This window comes from Muscardinus avellanarius, assembly GCF_963383645.1.
Source record: "Muscardinus avellanarius genome assembly, chromosome: 1".
NCBI classification, from domain to species: Eukaryota; Metazoa; Chordata; class Mammalia; order Rodentia; family Gliridae; genus Muscardinus; species Muscardinus avellanarius.
In genome coordinates this window covers 126,873,629-126,888,045 of record NC_137786.1, presented here as the reverse complement: position 1 = coordinate 126,888,045, position 14,417 = coordinate 126,873,629, and the positions used below count along the sequence as shown (strand labels likewise).

The 14,417-nt window shown below is 51.2% G+C and overlaps 1 protein-coding gene across 3 annotated transcripts in view; it reads left to right on the top strand.

The window, feature by feature from the left end:
• Nucleotides 1-14,417, top strand: part of KIRREL3 (kirre like nephrin family adhesion molecule 3) — a gene marked incomplete at both ends in the record, with an annotated part of 594,525 nt that overhangs the window by 517,694 nt on the left and 62,414 nt on the right. The gene's annotated exons all lie outside the window — the stretch shown is intronic.

The window sequence follows — 14,417 nt, the reverse complement described above, 5'->3', positions numbered from 1 at the left end:
CACTGAGTCTCTGGGACGCTCTAGGTAAACAATTGAAAGGACTCCGGTGCTGTTTTACACACCTATGATCTCAGTACTTAGGAGGCTGCAGGGAGGATCAGGTTGGAGGCCACTCTCAGCCTCTTGCTGAGACCCTCAGCAAGTTGATGAGACCCTGTTTCAAAATAAAAACTTTAAAAGATTGGAGGCATAGCTGAGAGGTAGAATGTCCCTGGGTTCAATCTTCAGTACCAAAAATAAAGTAAAGCTGCTTTCCAGGTGCCAGGCAGATGCCCAGCCCTGTCTGACTGGCCAGGGCCCCCAGGCTATGCCATGAGCTCTCTGCTTACTCGAGCCTGTGTGGGCAAGTGCTGCTTGGTGCCTGGATTCACTCCCTCACCATCATCCCCTGTCGCAGTGTGCTCAGAGCTTCCTTTTCACCCTCCCCTGTCACGCTCTTGGTGAGTGAGAGCCAGCCTCCCCCTGCCCAGCCCCCCTCGGAGCCCCATCAGCATCTTGATAGTTGCCCATTAGCAGCGATTGAGGCATAAGCAGCTTCTAAGGCCTTTTCAGAGTCAATTTATCAAAGTTTGATAGGGAGCCATAAAAACTGCCTGGTGGCTCTTCCCCCACCTACAGCTGAGCCGGGGAGGCCGGCTTACTGCCTGCCAGGGGCAATTAGCAACCTCAGCCCCTCGCCCTCCCCAGTCTGCACTGTCCCCCCTCCCTCCCTCAGACCTCGGCCCTTCCCTCTTCTACAAATAGAAACAACTTTCAGAAAACTGGACAGGCAGAGGATAGTTGGGAGCGGGGAAGTAACTTCAGGAAAATAATGAGCAAGCCCAGAAGCAGACAGGAGCCGAGAGGGGCTCTGAGAAGCCATGAGGTCCAGCCCCCTGCCTCAGAGTCAGGTCGCTAAGTCACATCCAACTCATCCCTGCCAAGAAAAAATCAACAGAAATCAAAATGGGCTCTGGAAAAAGAGAAGCCTGGCCCCTCTCCTCTCAGCTACATCTCTAAAAACAGTTCTTCCTGACTTCTAACCTCATTCCCTCTGCATCCTGAACCCATCTCAGTGAAAATGTTATACACATAGATCATCCTCCCCTTAAAAGGCCACTCGACGACCAGATGTCCATCCATACGTTTCCTTGCATTTTATAAGCCCTGAGGAAACTGAACAAGGATGGGGCCATTTGGCTCACTGAAGGCAAGCAAGAAAATAAAAAGTCTAGCCTGGCTGGCATGGTGGTGCACATCCGGAGGCTGAGACAGCCTGAGAATGGCAGGTTCCGAATCAGCCTCAGTGTGGTAGTAAGACTCGCAGCAACTCAGCAAGCCCGTTTCAAAATAAAAAGGGCTGAGGATGTAACTCAGAGATAGAATTCCCCTGGGTTCGATCCTCAGTATCAAAAAGAAAAGTCTAGATCCTGAAATCACCATTTCAGTACCCCAAATCTTGTGCTACAGGAACCTCAGAGAGATGCTAACTTGCTATGTTGCTTTGGAGAAGTTGCTTGGCTTCTCTGGTCCAGCTCTCTTGTCCATCAAACAGGGGAGGCGGGTCAGCTCTGAGGACCTCCATGCCAACCTCTGGGTCTGGCCCATGCTGGAAGCCTGCATCTCCTCCTGGGGCACACATGGGCAGGTACCCCTCACATGGCCTCCTTACCTGCCTCAGACCTCAACTAGGAAAAACACAGTATTGGACTCACAGAGCTGGGCCCCCAGAGGAGCAAGGGGCCCTGCGGGAGTCTGATGGCCTTGACAGTTCCCAGCCAGACAGGTGGGAATAAAAGAGAAGGCCCCTATTTGTCCACACAGGGAGCCATCTCAGGCCTCACTCTAACACCTGTACAAGGTTTCATGCTGACAAACCCGTGTGTTTCTATGGTTCTCTGACAGTTTAATTTTTTGAGTGTGTGGGTACTGGGGATTGAACTCAGGTATTCTACTGTTGAGCTATATCCCTAGCCCTTTTTATTTGATTATTTGGAAACAGGGTCTCACTAAGTTGTTGAGGCTGGCCTAGGACCTGCCATTCCTGTCTCAGCTTCCCAAGTACTGGGATTCCAAGCATGCACCACCATGCCTGGTTCAATATGTACTGTTATACCCACTTTTTAGATGCTGACGCTGAGTCTCAGAGAAGGGAAACTTGCCCAAATTTCACACAGCTATTACACAGTGGCCCTCACCGCAGGACCCTGTCTGCAGGATCCACTTTCAGGATTATCTGAATCATCTCTCTCCACTCAGGACTCCTTTTACCACTGGCTGGACAAGAAATCCAGACAGAGCTGTCCCCTCATCTCCAAGTGGACACCAGGCTTTCCTGTACCTCCTACTTCCTCCCTGGGCAGGTGGCTGTGAGTTCTTTAGCCTTTGTGTGCCCCCTCTTTCTTTTTTTTTTTGTGTATGTGTGGGTCTGGGAACCCAGAAGCATTTGACCTCTGAGCTACACCCCCTGCCCTTTTTTTTATTCTTTAGTTTGAAACAGGGTCTCACTAAGTTGCAGAGGGCCTCACTAAGTAGCTGAGACTGTCCACGAACCGCGATCCTCCAGTCTCAGCCTCCCAAATGCTGGGATTACAAGTGTGCGCCACCACGCCCAGCTCCCCCTGTTTCTTTAAGAACAAACAACCCCCCTTCTGCCAACCTTGAGTTCCAGCAGAAAGCAGGGGTGTCTTCCTGTCTGAGCCCAAGGACTATTGGTGGCATTACCTGGAGTCTCTGACTAGAGAGAGATGAGGAGGAAGGAAAGAGAAGGAAGGGAATGAGCATTAACTGGGCCCCGGATTTGATAGATGCCGCCTCACAGAACCACCCAGCAACCTTTCCTGGGAAGTTCTATTATCCCTCCTGCCACACAGCCAGGAACAGGGGAGGCCAGAACTCCATCCCCAGCCTCACAGCAAATGTGGCCCTGCATCCCTGGCTCCCAGTGCATTTCTCAGCCTCTAGGATCCTCAGAGATCACACAGAGGACCCCACTCACCTCTCTCCTGGCATGTCCAATGAATGCAAATTAACACTAATGGGAGTCTAAAATAAACACACTCTGAAAGCAGAGCCGCCTTGCCTCTCATACCAAAAGCTCATGCACGCACACAAGCGTACCCGCGCTGCATTCCAAAGTCAAATGCAAATGATATTTTCAATTATATACCAGATTTGGATTATCCATGCCTCTGGCCACAAACATTAATGCCCATCACAGGAGCTGACTGTGACGTTAAGACACATCCAATACATTTCTCCTCGAACCAGCGCTGAACACCTTGTCCCACCCGCCTCTCACAGCAGCTCCAGAGCTGCTCCTGAGCATCATACTTTCTTTGTGACCAATATAGGCAACGCTTGCATCCCAGATTCCAGCGCAGTGACAGTGATATAGATCTGAGCTGAAACCCATATATTCCAACACAGGCTGATCTCAGGGCACCACAGCAACTCAATGCTGTCCTGTCTCCTTTTATAGAGCATCCACTGTGCACAAAACATTTTCTCAGACAAGTCGGTTGCTAATCAAAGGGAAGCCCTAAAGGGAGACAGCAAAAAGAAGAGAGGCAATGCCTGGCGTGGTGGCACATGCTTGGAATCCCAGTACCTGGGAGGTTGAGACAGGAGGATCACAGGTTCAAGGCTAGCTTTGGGAACTCGGTGAGCCCTGTTTCAAAATATAAAAAGAGCTGGGATATAGCTTGGAGGTAGGATACCCTTGGGTTCAATCCCCTGTTCTGGAAGGAATGAAGGAAGGAAGGAGAGAGAGAAAAGCTGATAAAGATCCAAAGACCTTTACCTGGTCTGTTTGATAGGTCCCAGAGAAAGGAGTGATTCAAATTGGAGAATAGAGACCAGAAAGTAAAAGGACTTATCCAAGATCTCAGGAAAGCCAAGGGACATTAGCTATCCCAGTCTCAAACTCATAGTGGTCCAAATGCCTGCAGCCATCCCAGATCTGACAATGCCCTCACAGACTCCAGCTCTCAACATCTCCTGAAACTGACCTGTGAATCCACCCTGGATTGCCATTAGGGCCAAGGGAACCTTTCAGAACACAGTAAGTATTCAATATATAGCTGTGTTCTCTGCCTCGGCCTCTCTCACACAATCCCCATCGTTCTTCCTGCCCACCTCCCCACTGACACAGGTATCTCTTCTCACCCTTTGGTCATTTACTCGGTGCCCATCTGTGAGTACCCACTCTGAGCAGCCCATAGCAGGAGCAGAAGATACCACGAGGCCCCTGATAGGGCTGCTCCCCTTGAGGAGCTCCCATCTGAGCCAGGCACCTCCAGCAGGCCACCGGCAACACCCTGCAGCTAGTTCTGCAGGAAGGGAGCTCCCATCCTGCCGGGCCCCACGGCCCAGGCACCACGCTGGGCACCAGGACCTAAGGTGCATATGGCTGCTCCCTGTCCCCCAGGTGATTCATCACAGTCCAGTGAAGGTCAGAGGAGGCATTTGAAAAAGCCTGGCTCACATAGGTGTCCATGAGTCAGACAAGGGAAGGAAGGGCATTCCAGGAAGACCACACAGCAGAGCTTGGGCCCAAGCCCGGGGACATGCGGCTGCCAAGAGCCATATGGCTTCAGTCAGGGCCATGTGGCTGGCGTGGGGCATGGGCCGAGGCTGCACAGGTGGGCCGGACCCAGGTGCTGTGCAGTCTTAGACATCAGAGACAGAGAGCGATGTGATTGGCTCGTCACTTCAGAGGATCGCCTGGCAGCCTGTGAGGAGCAGATGGGAGCGGCAGGAGGAGAGAGGTCATCTAGCAGGCTCTTCCAGTGTCAGTCATAAGCGGTGGAAGAGTGTGAGACCTAGTCCTGCAGCATCTTCTCCGTCTTACTGGGCCTCAGTTCAGGAAGCAGCTCCTGGCTCGCTTGCACCTGCCACCCCACCTGCCCTCGGGCCCAGCTCCACTCCTCTTTCCTGGCTGGCCACCCAGGCACCTGCTCCTGAGGCCCAAGGGATCGATGATGGAGAAGGCCCACACTGCCTTCAACTCCCAGGTGAGGACCAGCCTCCCCAAGGCCACCAAGGGGGCCAGCCAGCCAAAGGAGAGTGGAACACAACCCTGCTTCCCTGCCGAAAATAATCCATCCCTCAGGCTTGGAGATGAAAAAGAAAACCTTAGAGATGAGGTCTGTGCTGTGCACTAGGAAGAATCTGTATCCTGGGACAAGACTGCAAATCCAAGGATCCCATCAGGACCCACCTTCCCCAAAGGCTGCAAGAGGCCAGACTGGGTCCCAGGGTGTCAGAGAGCGAGAGTGGACGCACATGGAGTCCAAACAGGAAGGAGGCCCAGGAGAGCGGAGTTTGAGATCTCTGTCCAGAAACAGGGCAGGATGGGGGGCTTCATCCTGTGGTCCTCACATCACCCCAGGCTGTTCAGCTCTGCCAGGGAAGAAGTGGAAAGAACCCCATGCTTGCAATCAAAGGGATGATTCAAATCTTCATTCTTCCCTCAAAAAGTTTTGTGCCCTTGGACACCCCTCTTTGATCCCTCTTGTCACTAAAACAGCGCCTCCCCGCCCACGTCCTGGGGATGTACAGTGATTACCCAACACAACAGGCTGACTGGGGGTGGGAGGGACTAGCACTTCCTAGGTTTGCAGTCATTTCTATTGTAAAGCAGAAAGTTCGTGTACACTTTAGGAAATGTCTAGGGAGCATCCTTCTCTATTTAGGGCAGTGCCCGCACCCTGTCACATCTTACCACCCTGTATGGCATTCTGGGCAGATCTGATAAGGTTGTCTGTGCTCACGGTCACTGAGACACCATGGCTCTTCTATGAGGCTCCTCTTCCATTGCACATTTGCATTTGATTTGAGCTTCCCTGACACTGCTACCCCAGGGAGCAGTTCCTCTGACATGAGCCCCTGAATGCCCCCACAGCAGTCTTCATCTCTGTGCAGCTGGCTGCTCCCAAGACAGAGCACCCACCACATCCTCACACGGTTTGCTGTTCTCTCAAATCCTGCACCAAGAGATGCACGTCTTAGCTCCACTTTACAGAGGAGAACACTGGGGCTCTCGAGGTGCAGAAACCCCTTCAACGTTACCCTGGTAGGCTGCATCCTTTCCTCGCCCTCCTGACACTTCTCCTCTGGGGCACCCAGACCCAGCCCCTGGTCTGGGTCCAGTGAAGATTTTTTTTTTCTGCCCTGACAAATAGAGCTCATGGGCACAGAGAGGGCCAGGACCTCCTCCTTAGCCAGGAACCAAGCTCGTCTTGTACAGGGCTTATTTTGATACGGAGCACTCCGGTGCCCATGCCACAACCATCCCATCACAGTAGTGATGGAGAAAAAGAGGACGCTCAGGGAGAAGAGGCATCCCTCACACCCCATCCCCAGAACCACCTTGTAGCAGAGGAGTAACACCCAGGTTTGGTTTCCCTTTACAGGATGGAAAGACTCATTGTCTCAGCTGCTGGATTGTAAGAGGCAGCCAGCTCCCCACTGAGCTCCACACTGGAGCCTTTCTGTGTCTAAAGAGACGATAAACACTTCCACAACTGTCCCCTACAGGGAACAAAAGCCAGGTCCTCCTTTCCCAGAACAGGATTCCGCTAAGGTCAACTGGCACTTCAAAGCTCTCTACAAAAAATAAACTTTTTTTTTTTTTTTTTTTTTTTTGCAGTACTGGGGATTGAACCCAGGGACATTCTACTTGTGAGCTACACCCCGAGCCCTATTTTTTATTTATTTTATTTATTTTTTTTTTTTTGGTGGTGGTACTGGGATTCCTGGAAGCCCTTCTACCTCCGGGCTACACTCCCAGACCTATTTTTACATTTTTATTTGGAAACAGGGTCTCCTAAGCCAGCGCGCGTGGCTGGCTTCGAACCTGCGCAATCCTCCTGTCTCTGCCTCCCAAGCGTGGGGATTACAAGCATGCGCCACCACACCCAGCTTATTTTTTATTTTGAAACAGGGTCTCACTAAGTTGCAGAGGGTCTTACTAAGTAACTGAGGCTGGCCATAAACCTGTGATCCTCCTGTCTCAGCCTCTCAAGTACTGGGATTACAAGCATGTGCCACCATTCCTAGCTTGCTGAGAACTTTTTACTTCCAGTAGTGTTTGGGCTAGTTCTGCTTCCTATACTCCCATAAGGGGCTGGTCCCAAGAACCTGCCGCACTGACCTTCTGCTGTCTACCTGGGTGTCAGCTGACAGGACCCAAAATTGCACAACTCTCAAGTTGTCGTGACTTGGTTTTTTTTCAAGGATGCTCTAGACCCAGCCTCCCTCCCTCCTTTGTTGTTGTTGTTGTTGTTGTTGTTGTTGTTGTTGTTGTTTGTTTTTTGGTTTTTTGGTGATACTGGGGTTCCTAGAAGCCCTTCTACCTCCGGGCTACACTCCTAGACCTATTTTATACTTTTTATTTGGAAACAGGGTCTCTTAAGCCAGCACGGCTGGTTTCGAACCTGCGTGATCCTCCTGTCTCTGCTTCCCAAGTGCAGGGATTACAAGCGTGCACCACCATGCCTGGTTTTCTCTCTCCTTTTTAATGGTACTGTGCATTGGACTGGGGCACATTCCATCTCCAAGCTACACTCCCAGACTTTTTTCATTTTTTTCTTTTGAAACAGTCTTGCTAAGTTGCTGAGGCTGATCTCAAACCTGCAATATTTTCTTACCTCAGCTTCCCAAGTACTGGGATTACAGGTGTGTGCCACCAAACCCAGCTGACAACAGCCTTTTGATGTCTCCCATTGGAACATCCTGATAGACCGATCACCTACAAAATGTTCCAGCTCCATATAATAAATGGGGTACACCTCGAGAACGTGGGACAAATAGTTGGGTGAAGAGGGTGCTCGGATTAGAGCCTGCCGAGGGGTGAGGCCGGCGACGGACATAGCAAAGCTGGGATCGGAGCCTGCCATGAGGCAAGGCTGGTGCTGGGGCCTCCGAGGCCGAGATCGGAGCCTGCCGAGGGGTTAGGCTGGTGCTGGGGCCAAGGGCCAGCATCGGAGCCTTCCGTGAGGCAAGGCCATTATTGAGGCCTCCGAGGCCGGGATCGGAGTCTGCCGAGGGGTTAGGCCAGTGCTGGGGCCAGCGAGGCTGGGATCGGAGCCTGCCACGAGGCAAGGCCGGTGCTGGGGCCTCCGAGGCTGGGATCAGAGCCTGCTGAGGGGTTAGGCCGGTGCCGGGGCCACTGGCTGGCATCGGAGCCTTCCGTGAGGCAAGGCTGTTATTGAGGCCTCCAAGGCCGGGATCGGAGCCTGCCGAGGGGTTAGGCCAGTGCTGGAGCCAGCAAGGCCAGTATCGGAGCCTGCCGCAAGGCAAGGCTGGTGCTGGGGCCTCCGAGGCCGGGATCAGAGCCTGCTGAGGGGTTAGGCTGGTGCCGGGGCCACTGGCTGGCATCGGAGCCTTCCATGAGGCAAGGCCACTATTGAGGCCTCTGAGGCCGGGATCGGAGCCTGCCGAGGGGTTAGGCCAGTGCTGGGGTCAGCAAGGCCAGTTTCAGAGCCTGCCGTGAGGCAAGGCCGGTGATGGGGCCTCCGAGGCCGGGATTGGAGCCTGCTGAGGGGTTAGGCCGGTGCTGGGGCCAGCGAGGCCGGGATCGCAGCCTGCCGAGGGGTTAGGCTGGTGCTGGGGCCAAGGGCCGGCATCGGAGCCTTCCGTGAGGCAAGGCCATTATTGAGGCCTCCGAGGCTGGGATCGGAGCCTGCCGAGGGGTTAGGCCGATGCTGGGGCCAGCAAGGCCGGCATCGGAGCCTGCCGTGAGGCAAGGCTGATGCTGGGGCCTCCGAGGCCGGTATCGGAGCCTGCCGAGGGATTAGGCCAGTGCTGGTGCCAGCGAGGCCGGCATCGGAGCCTGCCGCGAGGCAAGGCCGGTGCCGGAGTCTCAGAGGCCAGGATCAGAGCCTGCCAAGGGGTTAGGCCAGTGCCGGGCCAGCGGCCGGCATCAGAGCCTTCCATGAAGCAAGGCCGCTACTGAGGCCTCCGAGGCCTGAATTGGAGCCTGCCAAGGGGTTAGACCAATGCTGAGGCCATCAGCTAACATCGGAGCCTGCCGTGAGTAAGGTCGGTGCTGGGGCCTCCGAGGCTGGGATCGGAGCCAGCTGAGGGGTTAGGCCAGTGTCGGGGCCAGTGAGGCCAGAACTGGGGCCTCCCATGAGGCAAGGCCGCTGCTTGAGCCAGCGAGGTCTGGAACAGTCCACCGGGTAGCCAGGCCACAACTGGGGCCGTCAAGAGTGGGATTGGTATTTGCAAAGCGGCATTCACAGAGAAATATCGCAGAAAATTAAAACCAGATGCTTCCCCTAATCATCAATAACTAGGAGGAAAGGGGCAACAGGAAGTGGTCGAGCTATAGAAAGGGCCCTATAGTGAAGCAATTAAGGTGACCAATCAGAGGGTATGGAATAGGGGAGGATGGAGCCTCTTTAAAAAGCAGGAGGTACATAAACATATGTATCAAAGTTAATCACCAAACAAGCATGGGATCGAGGGAGGGGGAGGGAATGGGATGGGGGCTGGATGAGGGCTAATTGGATAATTTGTGCTTGTATATCCTCTCAAGTCTTATATTCCAATGTGATGTATGATTACAATGCACCAATAAAAATAAATTTTAAAAAAATAAAATAAAATAAAAAAATAAATGGGGTGCAATCCTTACCCGCTTCTCTGGAGAACTGTGGTCCCCCTCAAGCCCCTGTGAAAGTAGATTTCAAAAATATATACAAGGTCAAACTATAGGTAAAAAATTAAAACATCTTCTACTGTCTCCTAAAAACATTGATTACCCCCTTTTCAAATTTAGAGGCCTGTACTTTGGAGAAGAAAAAAAGCACAGGTCAGAAAAAACGTTTTTGACTTTTTCTTCTTTGGATTCTGGCGAACAGTTGAAGTGGGTAAATTTGCATAAAGTAAAAAGGTACCTTTTAGTGGTTTTCTGGGATTCCCCAAAATGAATGTTTATGGCGAGAGGCTTAGAGAAAATCTTTTTGCTTGTTTTCTCCGGTGGCATGCCGCCATCTGCTCCAAATAACGGAATGTTCTCTCTTTTCACATCTCACTTCTGGAGAAGGTGACTCGAACCCCGCTTGGCTCTGATTTTCCTCTTTGCCCTTCCCTCTCCTGGTAACTTCTCCATCTCCTCCTCCTGTCTTCCCGCTGGCTTTAAGTGTGTGTGTGTGTGTGTGTGTGTGTGTGTGTGTGTGTGTTTTACTTGGGATCGAACTCAAAGGCATTTGACCTCCAACCTACACCCCTAGCCCTATTTTATTTTTAATTTTGAAAGAGTCTCACTAATTTGCTGAGACTGCTTTCGAACCTTTGACCTTCCTGTCTTAGCCTCTCAAGTACTGGGATTACAGGTGTGTGCGCTACACCCAACTTTAATATGAGTTTTATAATGCATTAAGCAGTGTTCCTAGTCTCTGATTCCAAAACACAACTGTTGGCGTTTCATATGATTATTTTTAAGCCCATCGAGGAGAGGACCCTTCCCTTTGCCCTGGATCTCTGCATAGACTTCTGAGGCTCCAGGCTGTGGAGACAGAAGCTCCCACCCGGCCTCGCTGTCTTCCTTACTAAAAGCCACACTGATCCTTAAAGAAAGAGGTAGATGTGTCTAATGAGAAGCCCTAGCAAAACCAACTAGATCTGTTCTGCTTTCTATTTATGGGACGCACAGTGTCGCTCTGAGTCCCGGGCCAGCCTTTTACTGGGTCAGGACTGCTGCCTCTGAGCTGTGAACGCAGGCAGAGTGGGGGGAGGCCTGATTCTGCTGGCTGTGCCTCCTTCAGCCCCGCCATTAGGAGTAGGCCAGGTTCCTGGCTCCCCTGGTGCCCGTGGTCTGACCTGCCCCAGGTGAACTGGCCAGTCTATGCTCAGTTTCCCCATCCACACAATCAGTGTATGCTCAGGAGGCTCACCACCTGCAATTACTGCCACGTTTAAACAAATACGTGGTAGCCACCATGACAGGATTTATCCCCAGATCCTGCGACACAGAGAGGGAGACTCCCAAAACAAGGTCACAGTCAGAACCAGCCCTAGGAGCGGGTCCAGGAGGGCTGCGGTGTGTCCTATGGTCAGCACCAGAGCAGAGCTAGGAAAGGAGCAAGCCCCTTCCTCAGCAAGACCCCTTCCAGCTGCCCCAAGGAGCCCCACACCTGCTCCTCTTCCTCCCTCTCTCCCTGCCTCAATCCGCCCCACTCCAAGCTGTCCCTTTTCTGCTGGCACTCCTCAGGAACACAGAGGGGGCTCTGTCAAGCCCTGCCAGGAACGCTGCCCTCCAGCCGCGGAACACTGCCCTTCTCCTCCAGGAGCCGCGCCGGGGGACAGCGCGGGGGCGGGGGAGCGCATGCGCACATGTGGGGGGGGGTCTGTTTGCGCACTAGGAGGCAGTGGTCCATGCTCCCTCAGTCCCTGCTCCACCGGCAAGCTGTGATGTGTTTGCTGCTCAGTATTAGTGAAGCATTCGTCTCCCCACAGAGAGTCCCTCTCTGATGACACAGCTCATATTCTCTTTCAGGCTTACATGAGAAATAAACAGAACGTTTATTCATAGAAACAAACCCCCTTCCCCGTCCTAATTTAGCGAGAAAAACAAGGAGCCAGGTGCCTTGTGGCCCCAGCCTGTAATCCTAGGGACTCGGGAGGCTGAGGCAGGAGGATTCCAGGTTCGAGGTCAGCCTGGACACTTCAGTAAGACCCTATCTCAAAATAAAAATTAGTAAATAAATAATAAGGGCTGGGGATGTTGCTCAGTGGTAGAACACTTGTCTAGAATAGGAAAGGTCCTGGGCTCTACCCTCAAGAAAAAAAAAAAGAAGGCTGGAGAGACAGACAGTTTGACTTGTTCCTGACATTGGTGGTGGTGCTGTAGGTGCTTTGAGGCAAGGTACCAACCATCCCCTATAGGGAGTGTGGAGCTGGGCCACACAGATCGAGGTAGTGACAAGAGACTGAAAACAGCTCATCTCACACCACGTGGAGTTGTTGAATAGACACTCAAAATACAGCTGAGCCAGGCGTGGTGGCACACGCTTATAGTCCCAACATTTGGGAGGCTGAAACAGGAGGACTGCGCAGGTTCGAAGCCAGCCTCAGCCACTTAGTGAGGCCCTTTGCAACTCAGTGCAACCCTGTTTCAAAGTAAAGAATAAAAATTAGGGCTGGGGGTGTTGCTCAGAGGTAGAATGGCCCTGCGTTCCATTCCCAGTACCGGAAAAAAAAAAAGAAAGAAAGAAACAAAAAGCTTAAGCTTACAGGTAAAACTTTTGGACCTCTACCTACAGTGCCAAACTGTAAGGTAAGACATTTCTAACAGCTGTATCAGCTCACTTTCCCCAGCACAATACCCTGTGAAATACATCCCGTAATACCAGTGACAGGCTTTGTCAAGCACAGACAACTAAGGAGTCAGCCCACGGTAACCTGGCCAGTGGGGCCAGGGGTCAGGACAGGCATGCAAGCTTTCCTTCTCACCCAGCCCAAGTGAGAAGAGGGCTTCCCAGTGTCTAAAACTTCTGCAGGGACCTCAGGGGTCTGCAGGTCCTTTCTACTTTTGGGCAAAACTGAAACTCAGTCTCCAGCACCCTTCTCCTGAGCCCCAGGCCCCTTAAGCCTGCATCTCGCTCCTCTCTCCTCCCTCCCCTCTGCCCGTAACCTCCCATCAAATGTGTCTTTTGTGCCCCAGAACAGGATGCTATGTCAGTCAGCTTTCCGTCACTATAACAAATAAGTGAATAATTAGTTATAAAGAGAAAAGAGTTGTCTTGGCTCACCGTTTGGAGATTTCGGTCTGTGATCTGCTGGCCCCCTTGCTTTGGACCTACGGCACGTTGCAGCAGGAGAGTGTAGCAGAGCAAAAACCACTCACCTCATGCCTGGGAAGTGAAAGGCAGAAGAGTTAGAGTCCCACAGTCCCCTCCAAGGCCACGTCCCCATTTACCCAAAAGCTCCTACCAGGCCCCACCTCTCAAGGTTTCCACCATCTCCCAACAGCACCAATCTGGGGTGAAGCCTTTGACAGATGGGCCTTAGGGAGAAATTCCAGGTCCAAACTTAGCAAATGCAGCATCCTTTAAAAAAAAAAAAAATTCCATTTGCATCCTGCCAAAACCTTTTTTTATTTTTTTTATTTATTTATTTATTTTTGGTGGTACTGGGGTTCCTGGAAACCCTTCTACCTCCGGGCTACACTCCCAGACCTGTTTTATATTTTTATTTGGAAACAGGGTCTCTTAAGCCAGCACGGCTGGCTTCGAACCTGCGCGATCCTCCTGTCTCTGCCTCCCAAGCGCAGGGATTACAAGCGTGTGCCACCATGCCCGGCCCAAACCTTTTTTATGTAAACCTAAGTACTAAGTGGGGTTGGGGAGAGTCTGAAGAGGGAGGAAAGATACTTATATATTTAAATCACATATATATAATTAACATATCTGCAAGATTGCCAGAGAAAATACAGATGCCCCATGAAGTGTGAATTTTAGACCAACATGCTTACGCTAAAAGCATTTTAGTTTCCTGAAATTCACATTAACTGGGCATCTTATACTTTTATTTGCTCAGACTGTCAACCCTATTCATAGTCCAACTCTGCTACTTACTATCTCTGGGATATTGGGCAGGTAATATTCCCACCTCTAGGATATACGTATGTATATCTTCCTTGTGGTGAGGATTAAACAATATTTGTAAAGTAACCCCAGAGAGTTCTGGCTGTTTAATAAGCCCTGTATCAGTGTTATCTATCAGACATGTTATTGTTGTTGTTTTCTTATGACCTCATACAAGGTAATGTACTAGGTGGGGGAGAAATGGAAAGGAAGTGGTAAGACTCCTGTCTTGGAACCAAAGGGGTTACTTTACAAATATTATTTAATCCTCACCACAAGGAAGATACACATATTATGTATATCCTAGAGGTGGGAATATTACCTGCCCAATATTCCAGACATAGTAAGTAGCAGAGTTGGACTATGAATAGGGTTGACAGTCTGAGCAAATAAAAGTATAAGAAACCTGTCCACAAATAAATGTCATATAGATGTAGCAAAGGCCTGCATAAGAGGTGCAAACGAGGTATGCAGGGAATCTGCTTTCAGTTCAGAGGGGTCCAGCAAAGCACCACGTGCAACAAGCAGTTATTAATATTCACAGTGGGCCAGTCATGGTGGCTAATGCTTGTAATCCCAGTACTTAGAAGGCTGAGACAGAAAGATTGCAGGTTCATGGCCAGCCTCAGATTCTTTTTTTTTTTTTTTTTTTTTTTTTTTTTTTTTTTTTTTGGTGGTACTGAGGGTAGAACCCAGGGGCTTTCTACCTTCTGGCTATACTCCGGGACCTATTTATATTTTATTTGGAAACAGGGTCTCATTAAGTTGCTGAAAGCCTCACTAAGTAGCTGAGGCTGGCTTCGAACCTGTGTGATCCTCCTGTCTCAGTCTCCCAAGCGCAGG